General features: G+C 54.7%; 1 protein-coding gene and 1 non-coding gene across 2 annotated transcripts in view; one reads left to right on the forward strand and one right to left on the reverse strand.

Moving 5' to 3' along the window:
* Window positions 1-13,908, reverse strand: part of POLDIP3 (DNA polymerase delta interacting protein 3) — a 58,506-nt gene that overhangs the window by 38,700 nt on the left and 5,898 nt on the right. The gene's annotated exons all lie outside the window — the stretch shown is intronic.
* LOC141160475 (U12 minor spliceosomal RNA) lies at window positions 10,945-11,093 on the forward strand. Its single transcript, XR_012250233.1, has one exon. It is a non-coding gene; the product is annotated as a U12 minor spliceosomal RNA (small nuclear RNA).

A 13,908-nucleotide genomic window follows, 5' to 3' on the forward strand; every position in this document is an offset into this window, starting at 1 on the left:
CCGCTGCTTCCAGTCATTCCCCATGTGGCAGACCGCTGTCTCCACCCCCAGGCATTCCCCATGTGGCAGACCGCTGTCTCCACCCCCATTCCCCATGTGGCAGACCGCTGTCTCCACCCCCAGTCATTCCCCATGTGAAAGACCGCTGCCTCCACCCCCAGTCATTCCCCATATAACAGAGCGCTGTCTCCACCCCCAGTCATTCCCCATGTGACAGACCGCTGCTTCCAGTCATTCCCCATGTGGCAGACCGCTGTCTCCACCCCCAGGCATTCCCCATGTGGCAGACCGCTGTCTCCACCCCCATTCCCCATGTGGCAGACCGCTGTCTCCACCCCCAGTCATTCCCCATGTGACAGACCGCTGCCTCCACCCCCAGTCATTCCCCATGTGACAGACCGCTACATCCACCCCCAGTCATTCCCCATGTGACAGACCGCTGCCTCCACCCCCAGTCATTCCCCATGTGACATACCGCTGCCTCCACCCCCCAGTCATTCCCCATGTGACAGACCGCTGCCTCCACCCCCGAGTCATTCACCATGTGACAGACCGCTGCCTCCACCCCCAGTCATTCTCCATGTGACAGACCGCTGCCTCCACCCCCAGTCATTCACCATGTGACAGACCGCTACCTCCACCCCCCAGTCATTCCCCATGTGTCAGAACGCTGCCTCCATCCCCAGTCATTCCCCATGTGACAGACCGCTGCCTCCATCCCCAGTCATTCCCCATGTGACAGACTGCTGCCTCCACCCCCAGTCATTCCCCATGTAACAGACCGCTGCCTCCACCCCAAGTCATTCCCCATGTGACAGACCGCGGCCCCACCCCCGAGTCATTCCCCATGTGACAGACCGCTGCCTCCACCCCACAGTCATTCCACATGTGACAGACCGCGGCCTCCACCCCCGAGTCATTCCCCATGTGACAGACCGCTGCCTCCACCCCCAGTCATTCCCCATGTGACAGACCGCTACATCCACCCCCAGTCATTCCCCATGTGACAGACCGCTGCCTCCACCCCCAGTCATTCACCATGTGACAGACCGCTACCTCCACCCCCCAGTCATTCCCCATGTGTCAGAACGCTGCCTCCACTCCCCAGTCATTCCCCATGTGACAGACCGCTGCCTCCACCCCCGAGTCATTCACCATGTGACAGACCGCTGCCTCCACCCCCAGTCATTCCCCATGTGACAGACCGCTGCCTCCACCCCCAGTCATTCACCATGTGACAGACCGCTACCTCCACCCCCCAGTCATTCCCCATGTGTCAGAACGCTGCCTCCATCCCCAGTCATTCCCCATGTGACAGACCGCTGCCTCCACCCCCAGTCATTCCCCATCTGACAGACCGCTGCCTCCACCCCCAGTCATTCCCCATGTGGCAGACCGCTGTCTCCACTCCCAGGCATTCCCCATGTGGCAGACCGCTGTCTCCACCCCCAGTCATTCCCCATGTGACAGACCGCTGCTTCCAGTCATTCCCCATGTGGCAGACCGCTGTCTCCACCCCCAGGCATTCCCCATGTGGCAGACCGCTATCTCCACCCCCATTCCCCATGTGGCAGACCGATGTCTCCACCCCCAGTCATTCCCCATGTGAAAGACCGCTGCCTCCACCCCCAGTCATTCCCTATATAACAGAGCGCTGTCTCCACCCCCAGTCATTCCACATGTGACAGACTGCTGCCTCCAGTCATTCCCCATGTGGCAGACCGCTGTCTCCACCCCCAGGCATTCCCCATGTGGCAGAACGCTGTCTCCACCCCAGTCATTCCCCATGTGTCAGACCGCTGCCTCCATCCCCAGTCATTCCCCATGTGACAGACCGCTGCCTCCACCCCCGAGTCATTCCCCATGTGTCAGACCGCTGTATCCACCCCCGAGTCATTCCCCATGTGACAGACCGCTGCCTCCACCCCCAGTCATTCCCCATGTGACAGACTGCTGCCTCCACCCCAAGTCATTCCCCATGTGACAGACCGCGGCCTCCACCCCCGAGTCATTCCCCATGTGACAGACCGCTGCCTCCACCCCCAGTCATTCCCCATGTGACAGACCGCTGCCTCCACCCCCAGTCATTCCCCATGTGACAGACCGCTGCCTCCACCCCCAGTCATTCCCCATGTGACAGACCGCTGCCTCCACCCCCCAGTCATTCCCCATGTGACAGACCGCTGACTCCACCCCCGAGTCATTCCCCCTGTGACAGACCGCTGCCTCCACCCCCTATCATTCCCCATGTGACAGACCGCTACCTCCACCCCCAGTCATTCCCCATGTGACAGACCGCTAACTCCACCCCCCAGTCATTCCCCATGTGTCAGACCGCTGCCTCCATCCCCAGTCATTCCCCATGTGACAGACCGCTGTCTCCACCCCCAGTCATTCCCCATGTGACAGACCGCTGCCTCCACCCCCAGGCATTCCCCATGTGGCAGACCGCTGTCTCCACCCCCAGTCATTCCCCATGTGACAGACCGCTGCTTCCAGTCATTCCCCATGTGGAAGACCGCTGTCTCCACCCCCAGGCATTCCCCATGTGGCAGACCACTGTCTCCACCCCCATTCCACATGTGTCAGACCGCTGTATCCACCCCCGAGTCATTCCCCATGTGACAGACCGCTGCCTCCACCCCCAGTCATTCCCCATGTGACAGACTGCTGCCTCCACCCCCAGTCATTCCCCATGTAACAGACCGCTGCCTCCACCCCACAGTCATTCCCCATGTGACAGACCGCGGCCTCCACCCCCGAGTCATTCCCCATGTGACAGACCGCTGCCTCCACCCCCAGTCATTCCCCATGTGACAGACCGCTGCCTCCACCCCCAGTCATTCCCCATGTGACAGACCGCTGCCTCCACCCCCAGTCATTCCCCATGTGACAGACCGCTGCCTCCACCCCCCAGTCATTCCCCATGTGACAGATCGCTGCCTCCACCCCCGAGTCATTCCCCATTTGACAGACCGCTGCCTCCACCCCCAGTCATTCCCCATGTGACAGACCGCTGCCTCCACCCCCAGTCATTCCCCATGTGACAGACCGCTACCTCCACCCCCCAGTCATTCCCCATGTGTCAGACCGCTGCCTCCATCCCCAGTCATTCCCCATGTGACAGACCGCTGTCTCCACCCCCAGGCATTCCCCATGTGGCACACCGCTGTCTCCACCCCCAGGCATTCCCCATGTGGCAAACCGCTGTCTCCACCCCCAGTCATTCCCCATGTGACAGACCGCTGCTTCCAGTCATTCCCCATGTGGCAGACCGCTGTCTCCACCCCCAGGCATTCCCCATGTGGCAGACCGCTGTCTCCACCCCCATTCCCCATGTGGCAGACCGCTGTCTCCACCCCCAGTCATTCCCCATGTGAAAGACCGCTGCCTCCACCTCCAGTCATTCCCCATATAACAGAGCGCTGTCTCCACCCCCAGTCATTCCACATGTGACAGACTGCTGCCTCCAGTCATTCCCCATGTGGCAGACCGCTGTCTCCACCCCCAGTCATTCCCCATGTGACAGACCGCTGCCTCCACCCCCAGTCATTCCCCATGTGACAGCCTGCTGCCTCCACCCCCAGTCATTCCCCATGTGACAGACCGCTGCCTCCACCCCACAGTCATTCCCCAAGTGACAGACCGCGGCCTCCACCCCCGAGTCATTCCCCATGTGACAGACCGCTGCCTCCACCCCCAGTCATTCCCCATGTGACAGACCGCTGCCTCCACCCCCAGTCATTCCCAATGTGACAGACCGCTGCCTCCACCCCCAGTCATTCCCCATGTGACAGACCGCTGCCTCCACCCCCGAGTCATTCCCCATGTGACAGACCGCTGCCTCCACCCCCAGTCATTCCCCATGTGACAGACCGCTGCCTCCACCCCCAGTCATTCCCCATGTGACAGACCGCTACCTCCACCCCCCAGTCATTCCCCATGTGTCAGACCGCTGCCTCCATCCCCAGTCATTCCCCATGTGACAGACCGCTGCCTCCACCCCCAGTCATTCCCCATGTGACAGACCGCTGCCTCCACCCCCAGTCATTCCCCATGTGGCAGACCGCTGTCTCCACCCCCAGGCATTCCCCATGTGGCAGACCGCTATCTCCACCCCCAGTCATTCCCCATGTGACAGACCGCTGCCTCCACCCCCAGTCATTCCCCATGTGACAGACCGCTGCCTCCACCCCCAGTCATTCCCCATGTGACAGACCGCTGCCTCCAACCCCCAGTCATTCCCCATGTGACAGACCGCTGCCTCCACCCCCGATTCATTCCCCATGTGACAGACCGCTGCCTCCACCCCCAGTCATTCCCTATGTGACAGACCACTGCCTCCACCCCCAGTCATTCCCCATGTGACAGACCGCTACCTCCACCCCCCAGTCATACCCCATGTGTCAGAACGCTGCCTCCATCCCCAGTCATTCCCCATGTGACAGACCGCTGCCTCCACCCCCAGTCATTCCCCATCTGACAGACCGCTGCCTCCACCCCCAGTCATTCCCCATGTGACAGACTGCTGCCTCCACCCCCAGTCATTCCCCATGTGACAGACCGCTGCTTCCACCCCAAGTCATTCCCCATGTGACAGACCGCGGCCTCCACCCCCGAGTCATTCCCCATGTGACAGACCGCTGCCTCCACCCCCAGTCATTCCCCATGTGACAGACCGCTACCTCCACCCCCCAGTCATACCCCATGTGTCAGAACGCTGCCTCCATCCCCAGTCATTCCCCATGTGACAGACCGCTGCCTCCACCCCCAGTCATTCCCCATGTGACAGACCGCTGCCTCCACCCCCAGTCATTCCCCATGTGGCAGACCGCTGTCTCCACCCCCAGGCATTCCCCATGTGGCACACCGCTGTCTCCACCCCCAGTCATTCCCCATGTGACAGACCGCTGCTTCCAGTCATTCCCCATGTGGCAGACCGCTGTCTCCACCCCCAGGCATTCCCCATGTGGCAGACCGCTGTCTCCACCCCCATTCCCCATGTGGCAGACCGCTGTCTCCACCCCCAGTCATTCCCCATGTGAAAGACCGCTGCCTCCACCCCCAGTCATTCCCCATAAAACAGACCGCTGCCTCCACCCCCAGTCATTCCACATGTGACAGACTGCTGCTTCCAGTCATTCCCCATGTGGCAGACCGCTGTCTCCACCCCCAGGCATTCCCCATGTGGCAGACCGCTGTCTCCACCCCAGTCATTCCCCATGTGGCAGACCGCTGTCTCCACCCCCAGTCATTCCCCATGTGTCAGACCGCTGCCTCCATCCCCAGTCATTCCCCATGTGACAGACCGCTGCCTCCACCCCCGAGTCATTCCCCATGTGTCAGACCGCTGTATCCACCCCCGAGTCATTCCCCATGTGACAGACCGCTGCCTCCACCCCCAGTCATTCCCCATGTGACAGACTGCTGCCTCCACCCCCAGTCATTCCCCATGTGACAGACCGCTGCCTCCACCCCAAGTGATTCCCCATGTGACAGACCGCGGCCTCCACCCCCGAGTCATTCCCCATGTGACAGACCGCTGCCTCCACCCCCAGTCATTCTCCATGTGACAGACCGCTACCTCCACCCCCAGTCATTCCCCATGTGACAGACCGCTGCCTCCACCCCCAGTCATTCACCATGTGACAGACCGCTGCCTCCACCCCCAGTCATTCCCCATGTGGCAGACCGCTGTCTCCACCCCCAGGCATTCCCCATGTGGCAGACCGCTGTCTCCACCCCCAGTCATTCTCCATGTGACAGACCGCTGCTTCCCGTCATTCCCCATGTGGCAGACCGCTGTCTCCACCCCCAGGCATTCCCCATGTGGCAGACCGCTGCCTCCACCCCAGTCATTTCCCATGTGTCAGACCGCTGTCTACACCCCCAGTCATTCCCCATGTGACAGACCGCTGCCTCCACCCCCAGTCATTCCCCATGTAACAGACCGCTGCCTCCACCCCCAGTCATTTCACATGTGACAGACTGCTGCCTCCAGTCATTCCCCATGTGGCAGACCGCTGTCTCCACCCCCAGGCATTCCCCATGTGGCAGACCGCTGTCTCCACCCCAGTCATTCCCCATGTGGCAGACCGCTGTCTCCACCCCCAGACATTCCCCATGTGACAGACCGCTGCTTCCAGTCATTCCTCTGAGGCTGCTGAGCTGCACTCATGTTGTTCTCAAAGCCCTTTGGAAAATGAAGCGTAACCTCAGTAGATAATCCTGCTGTTACTGAATGCAAATCTCTATACAAAGACCAACACTGATATTACCGCCATATGGTGACCATGTAGTGTTAGATACAAGTTTTGCAGAACATGTAAGAGATTACAGTACAGTTATAGATCATAGAATCATAGAATCATAGAATGGTAGAGTTGGAAGGGACCTCCTGGGTCATCTGGTCCAACCCCCTGCTCAAAGCAGGATTCACTAGATCATCTCAGACAGATGTCTGTCCAGCCTCTGTTTGAAGACGTCCATTGAAGGGGAACTCACCACCTCTCGTGGCAGCCTGTTCCACTCATTAATCACCCTAACTGTCAAAAAGTTTTTTCTAATATCTAATCTGTGTCTCCTCCCATTTAGTTTCATCCCATTGCTTCTAGTCTTTCCTTGTGCAAATGAGAATAAAGATGATCCTTCTACACTGTGACAGCCCTTGACATATTTGTAGACAGCTATTAAGTCTCCTCTCAGTCTTCTTTTTGCAAGCTAAACATTCCCAAATCCTGCAACCGTTCCTCATAGGACATGGTTTGCAGACCAGTCACCATTCTGGTCGCTCTTCTCTGAACTTGCTCCAGTTTGTCTATGTCTTTTTTAAAATGTGGTGCCCAAAACTGTACACAGTATTCCAGATGAGGTCTGACCAAAGAGGAGTAAAGACCGATAATGACTTCACGTGATCTAGACTGTATGCTTCTGTTAATACATCCCAGAATTGTATTTGCCTTTTTTGCTGCTGCATCACACTGTTGACTCATGTTCAGTCTATGATCTATTAGTATACCTAAGTCTTTTTCACATGTACTCTTGCTTAGCTCTATTCCTCCCATTCTGTATATGCTTTTTTCATTTTTATTGCCCAGATGTAGTACTTTGCATTTTTCCCTGTTAAAAACCATTCTGTTGGTTGCTGCCCACTGCTCCAGTTTATTTAGGTCTTTTTGAATCCTCTCTCTCTCTTCTCTAGTATTAGCTATCCCTCCTAGCTTTGTGTCATCAGCAAATTTAATCAGTTTACCCTCAATTCCTTCATCTAAATCATTGATAAAGATGTTGAACAATACAGGTCCCAGGACGGAGCCCTGTGGTACCCCACTTGAGACATTCATCCAGCTGGATGTGAAGCCATTTACAACCACCCTTTGAGTCCGATCACTAAGCCAGTTATGAATCCACCTAACAGTTGCCTGGTCCATTGCATACTTGGTCATTTTTTCAATAAGGATGGTGTGAGATACTTTGTCAAATGCTTTGCTGAAGTCAAGATATACTATATCTACAGCATTTCCCTGATCCACCCAGTCAGTGATTCTGTCATAGAAGGAAATTAAGTTAGTCTGACATGACTTGTTAGTTACAAACCCATGCTGACTCTGGTTAATCACTTCATTCTTATCCATGTACTTACATACATGTTGTTTAATAATTTGTTCAAAGATCTTTCCTGGTATAGAAGTCAGACTCACCGGCCTATAGTTCCCTGGGTCCACCTTCTTCCCCTTTTTGAAGATAGGAACAACATTTGCTCTTCTCCAGTCTTCTGGGACTTCTCCTGTTCTCCAAGAATTTTCAAAGATTATGGAGAGTGGTTCTAAAATTTCTTCTACGATCTCCTTCAGTACTCTGGGGTGTAATTCATCTGGACCTGGAGACTTGAACTCATTTATGTTAGCTAAATATTCCCTCACAATCTTTCTGTTTACAGATAACTTGGATTCCTCTATTCCTTTAAAAGGACAATGAAGATCAGTTGATGTTACATTTTCTTTCTGAGAGAAAACAGATGCAAAATAGGAATTAAAAAGTTCGGCCTTCTCAACATCCTCTCTTACCATTTCTCCATTTTCATCCTGTAAAAATCCTATAGCATCTTTGACTTTTCTTTTACTTTTGACATACCCCCAAAATCCTTTTTTATTGCTTTTGACATCTCTTGCAAGCCTTAATTCATTGTCAGCTTTAGCTAACCTGATGCGTGCCCTGCAGGATCTGCAGACTGCATTATAATCTTCTTTAGATATGCCTCCCTCTTTCCATTTAATAAACATTTCTTTCTTTCTTTTTAGCATGTGTTTAAGTTCTGTGTTCATCCATCCTGGTTTCCTTAAATGCTTCCCATTCTTCCTACTTTTCGGGATTGTTAACGACTGTGCTTTGAGAATCTCATTTTTAAAAATTTCCCATCCTTCCTGGACATTTTTGTCCTTAAGGACATCCAGCCATTGGATCCCTCCTATTCTCTTTCTGAGTCTCTTAAAATCTGCCTTTCTAAAATCTAACCTTGAAGTCTGAGTCTTCACATGTCTTCCTCCTCTAGTTATCCAAAATTCTATAATAGCATGATCGCTGCCTCCTAGGGTCCCAGCCACCTTTACCTCCTCAACCATTTCCTCCCTGTTTATAAGGATGAGATCCAAAGTAGCAGATCCCCTTGTTTTCTCCCCTACCTTTTGGAAGATAAAGTTGTCAGCAAGAGAGGATAAGAATTTGCTTGACCTGTTAGTTTTACTTGAGAGAGATTCCCAACAAATGTCTGGATAGTTGAAATCTCCCATGACCACTATGTCATATTTTTTGGAGAACTTGGTCATTTGATACATAAAGAGTTCATCCATTTTCAGCTTGCCCAGGTGGCCTGTAGTAAATGCCTACAATGGTGTCCTTTCCGTTGTTCTCTCCTTGTATTCTTACCCAAACAGTTTCCACAGAACTCCCAGTCTCTGAAGCTTCAATCTCTGTGCAGATATACGCTTTTCTAACATACAATGCAACACCTCCTCCTCGTTTATCAAGTCTGTTTCTTGCAAATAAGTTGTATCCTTTTAGCCTTTTATTCCAATCATGTGTATCGTCCCACCAAGTTTCATTGATTCCAATGACATCATATTCCTTTTCCTGCATTAGTAGTTCCAATTCTCCTTGTTTGTTGCCCATGCTTTGTGCATTTGTATAAAAACATTTTAGTTTGTGATTGGTTTCTCTTCCTCCCATATTTTTATTATTTAAATTGTTTTGTCTTTGTTCTTCCTTTCCACTTCCAGTAGCAGAGATCTCAATAGTATTTGTCAGCTGTATGGCTTTTTCTGGCCTTTTGCTTCCCTTCCCACATTGTTCTAGTTTAAAGCTCTTCTGATGAGTGTAGCAAGGCGACTTCCAAATACATTCCCCAGATGGTGATTTACAGCTGAAGTTCTTTCTAATGGGGTCGTTCACGTTTCTCATCTTTTCCATCTGGCCCAGACCGTCATGACAGATTTCTCTGACCGGAAGGCGGTGAGGAGAGCCTTGCAGAAAATGACCCCGAGTGACGACATAGAGATGTTTTAAATTGTTTTTGAAAGGGTCGCCAATAGAGAGAAACTCTCGCCAGAGCAGAGGGTGGAAGTCCTGGCCCCATAATTAACGGGGGAGCAAGAGAAGGCCTACCATGACTTGGCTTTACAGGATGCCAAAGTATATGCAAAATTTAAAATGGAATTTTGGCGCACTTGGGGGTAACAATGACTGTCAGGGCACAATGGGTCCAGCACTGGGCATATCACCGTGACAAACCCCCTCGCTCCCAAATGTTTGATCTACTGCACCTCGTCCAAAAATGGTTGCAGCCAAAGTCTTCTACTCCAGCGCAGATTGTAGAGCGAGTTGTAATGGACCGGTTCGTGCTTTTCCTTCCGAGGCTGAGGCAGACTTGGGTTGCCCAGGGAGATCCCCGGAATGCTGATGAACTGGTCGGACTGGTCGAAAGGTATCAGGTGGTTGATGGTTCAGTAGAAAGGCAACCCTCTCCATACTGGGAGTCCCATTGGGGGGCAGGTGCTCAAAGGAGGGTGCAGCATCCAAAGTCCAAGGGGCTGGCAGAGGTCATGCTGAAGGTCTTATCAGTGGCTGTATTTTGCTGGAGATGTGACAGCTCAGGTCATATAGCTGCCCATTGTCCCCTGACCACCGATGTTCATGCTACACATATCCCACCAGCAATGTAGACTGTCCACCTAGTGAAGGGCCACAAGCTTGTCATGTAAAAGTGAATTGTCTACAAATGACTGGACTACTAGATTCAGGGAATTTGGTGAGCCTCATTAGTGCAACACTCCCTCTCCAACTGATCTCTGGGAATAGAGGTGCCGTTTGAGCAACTCATCATGGACCTGGTCGAGCCCTTTAGTTAAATATGCTCATGGGCATGAATAGACATTGGTTGTCGTCAATTATACTACACTGCACTCAGAATCAGTTTCCCTGAGAAACTCCTCCATGAAAAATATGTCCATCGAGTTGGTCCACATCTTTACCCGGACAGGACTACCGAGGGAGATCCTAACTGACCGAGGAACACCCTTTATGGGTAAAGTTCATCTAACAACACTTCGGCCATATTTCTCCTACAAACCTGCACCTTCCCAGTTGCAACTGTGTAGGAAAGAGGGCGGTCCAACGCCGCGGAATTACGTCACCACGCTATACCGCCGTCATGATTGTTTACTACCATGATGCATTTCAGTGGTACTGGTAATTTGCATATTGCTCATTCACTTTACATAATAAAATAACACAGAAAAATTTGTGTATGCTGTAGATTATGAGAGATGCAGGCGGACGAAGGACTGCTGATCCCTCGCTGCTGATATTATAGTGAGGATGTGATTGCGTCTCCATGATGTAGATGAGATGGGGGTGCAGAGTGGCTTCAGGAAACGCCACTTTCTCATTATGCCTTAAACTAATGAGTAAGAAAAATAATGAGCTGGGGTGACACTTGGTTCCTCACTACTCATGTGAGAAAATTTTTGTTCGGGTACAGGTTGCCCCGTGGAGGATCTGCCTACTTTGTGGCATCTCCAGGTGCACTGATCTGCCCGATCCTGCTTTGGTGACAAAGAGAAGAAAACAAAGAAAACGCTGTGCTGCATCATCATTAACGATCAGCGATAAGAATATTGTGTGATCAGCAGCATGAAGTAGTTCCTGTATGACAGACGGCTGTCTCCACCCCCAGTCATTCCCCATGTGACAGACTGCTGCCTCCACCCCCAGTCATTCCCCATGTCACACACCGCTGCCTCCACCCCCAGTCAATCCCCATGTGACAGACCGCTGCCTCCACCCCCCAGTCATTCCCCATGTGACAGACCGCTGACTCCACCCCCGAGTCATTCCCCCTGTCACAGACAGCTGCCTCCACCCCCAATCATTCCCCATGTGACAGACCGCTACCTCCACCCCCAGTCATTCCCCATGTGACAGACCGCTAACTCCACCCCCCAGTCATTCCCCATGTGTCAGACCGCTGCCTCCATCCCCAGTCATTCCCCATGTGACAGACCGCTGCCTCCACCCCCAGTCATTCCCCATGTGACAGACCGCTGCCTCCACCCCCAGGCATTCCACATGTGGCAGACCGCTGTCTCCACCCCCAGTCATTCCCCATGTGACAGACCGCTGCTTCCAGTCATTCCCCATGTGGAAGACCGCTGTCTCCACCCCCAGGCATTCCCCATGTGGCAGACCACTGTCTCCACCCCCATTCCACATGTGTCAGACCGCTGTATCGACCCCCGAGTCATTCCCCATGTGACAGACCGCTGCCTCCACCCCCAGTCATTCCCCATGTGACAGACTGCTGCCTCCACCCCCAGTCATTCCCCATGTGACAGACCGCTGCCTCCACCCCACAGTCATTCCCCATGTGACAGACCGCGGCCTCCACCCCCGAGTCATTCCCCATGTGACAGACCGCTGCCTCCACCCCCAGTCATTCCCCATGTGACAGACCGCTGCCTCCACCCCCAGTCATTCCCCATGTGACAGACCGCTGCCTCCACCCCCAGTCATTCCCCATGTGACAGACCGCTGCCTCCACCCCCCAGTCATTCCCCATGTGACAGACCGCTGCCTCCACCCCCGAGTCATTCCCCATGTGACAGACCGCTGCCTCCACCCCCAGTCATTCCCCATGTGACAGACCGCTGCCTCCACCCCCAGTCATTCCCCATGTGACAGACCGCTACCTCGACCCCCCAGTCATTCCCCATGTGTCAGACCGCTGCCTCCATCCCCAGTCATTCCCCATGTGACAGACCGCTGTCTCCACCCCCAGGCATTCCGCATGTGGCAGACCGCTGTCTCCACCCCCAGGCATTCCCCATGTGGCAAACCGCTGTCTCCACCCCCAGTCATTCCCCATGTGACAGACCGCTGCTTCCAGTCATTCCCCATGTGGCAGACCGCTGTCTCCACCCCCAGGTATTCCCCATGTGGCAGACCGCTGTCTCCACCATCATTCCCCATGTGGCAGACCGCTGTCTCCACCCCCAGTCAATCCCCATGTGAAAAACCGCTGCCTCCACCCCCAGTCATTCCCCATATAACAGAGCGCTGTCTCCACCCCCAGTCATTCCACATATGACAGACTGCTGCCTCCAGTCATTCCCCATGTGGCAGACCGCTGTCTCCACCCCCAGCCATTCCCCATGTGGCAGACCGCTGTCTCCACCCCAGTCATTCCCCATGTGGCAGACCGCTGTCTCCACCCCCAGTCATTCCCCATGTGACAGACCGCTGCCTCCACCCCACAGTCATTCCCCAAGTGACAGACCGCGGCCTCCACCCCCGAGTCATTCCCCATGTGACAGACCGCTGCCTCCACCCCCAGTCATTCCCCATGTGACAGACCGCTGCCTCCACCCCCAGTCATTCCCCATGTGACAGACCGCTGCCTCCACCCCCAGTCATTCCCCATGTGACAGACCGCTGCCTCCACCCCCAGTCATTCCCCATGTGACAGACCGCTGCCTCCACCCCCGAGTCATTCCCCATGTGACAGACTGCTGCCTCCACCAACAGTCATTGCCCATGTGACAGACCGCTACCTCCACCCCCAGTCATTCCCCATGTGTCAGACCGCTGCCTCCATCCCCAGTCATTCCCCATGTGACAGACTGCTGCCTCCACCCCCAGTCATTCCCCATGTGACAGACCGCTGCCTCCACCCCCAGTCATTCCCCTTGTGGCAGACCGCTGTCTCCACCCCCAGGCATTCCCCATGTGGCAGACCGCTATCTCCACCCCCAGTCATTCCCCATGTGACAGACCGCTGCCTCCACCCCCAGTCATTCCCCATGTGACAGACCGCTGCCTCCACCCCCAGTCATTCCCCATGTGACAGACCGCTGCCTCCAACCCCCAGTCATTCCCCTAGTGACAGACCGCTGCCTCCACCCCCGAGTCATTCCCCATGTGACAGACCGCTGCCTCCACCCCCAGTCATTCCCCATGTGACAGACCACTGCCTCCACCCCCAGTCATTCCCCATGTGACAGACCGCTACCTCCACCCCCCAGTCATACCCCATGTGTCAGATTGCTGCCTCCATCCCCAGTCATTCCCCATGTGACAGACCGCTGCCTCCACCCCCAGTCATTCCCCATCTGACAGACCGCTGCCTCCACCCCCAGTCATTCCCCATGTGGCAGACCGCTGTCTCCACCCCCAGGCATTCCCCATGTGGCAGACCGCTGTCTCCACCCCCAGTCATTCCCCATGTGACAGACCGCTGCTTCCAGTCATTCCCCATGTGGCAGACCGCTGTCTCCACCCCCAGGCATTCCCCATGTGGCAGACCGCTGTCTCCACCCCCATTCCCCATGTGGCAGACCGCTGTCTCCACCCCCAGTC

This window comes from Phyllobates terribilis, unplaced genomic scaffold (assembly GCF_046119375.1).
Source record: "Phyllobates terribilis strain yellow unplaced genomic scaffold, ASM4611937v1 Scaffold_8__6_contigs__length_399053987, whole genome shotgun sequence".
Taxonomy (NCBI): Eukaryota; Metazoa; Chordata; class Amphibia; order Anura; family Dendrobatidae; genus Phyllobates; species Phyllobates terribilis.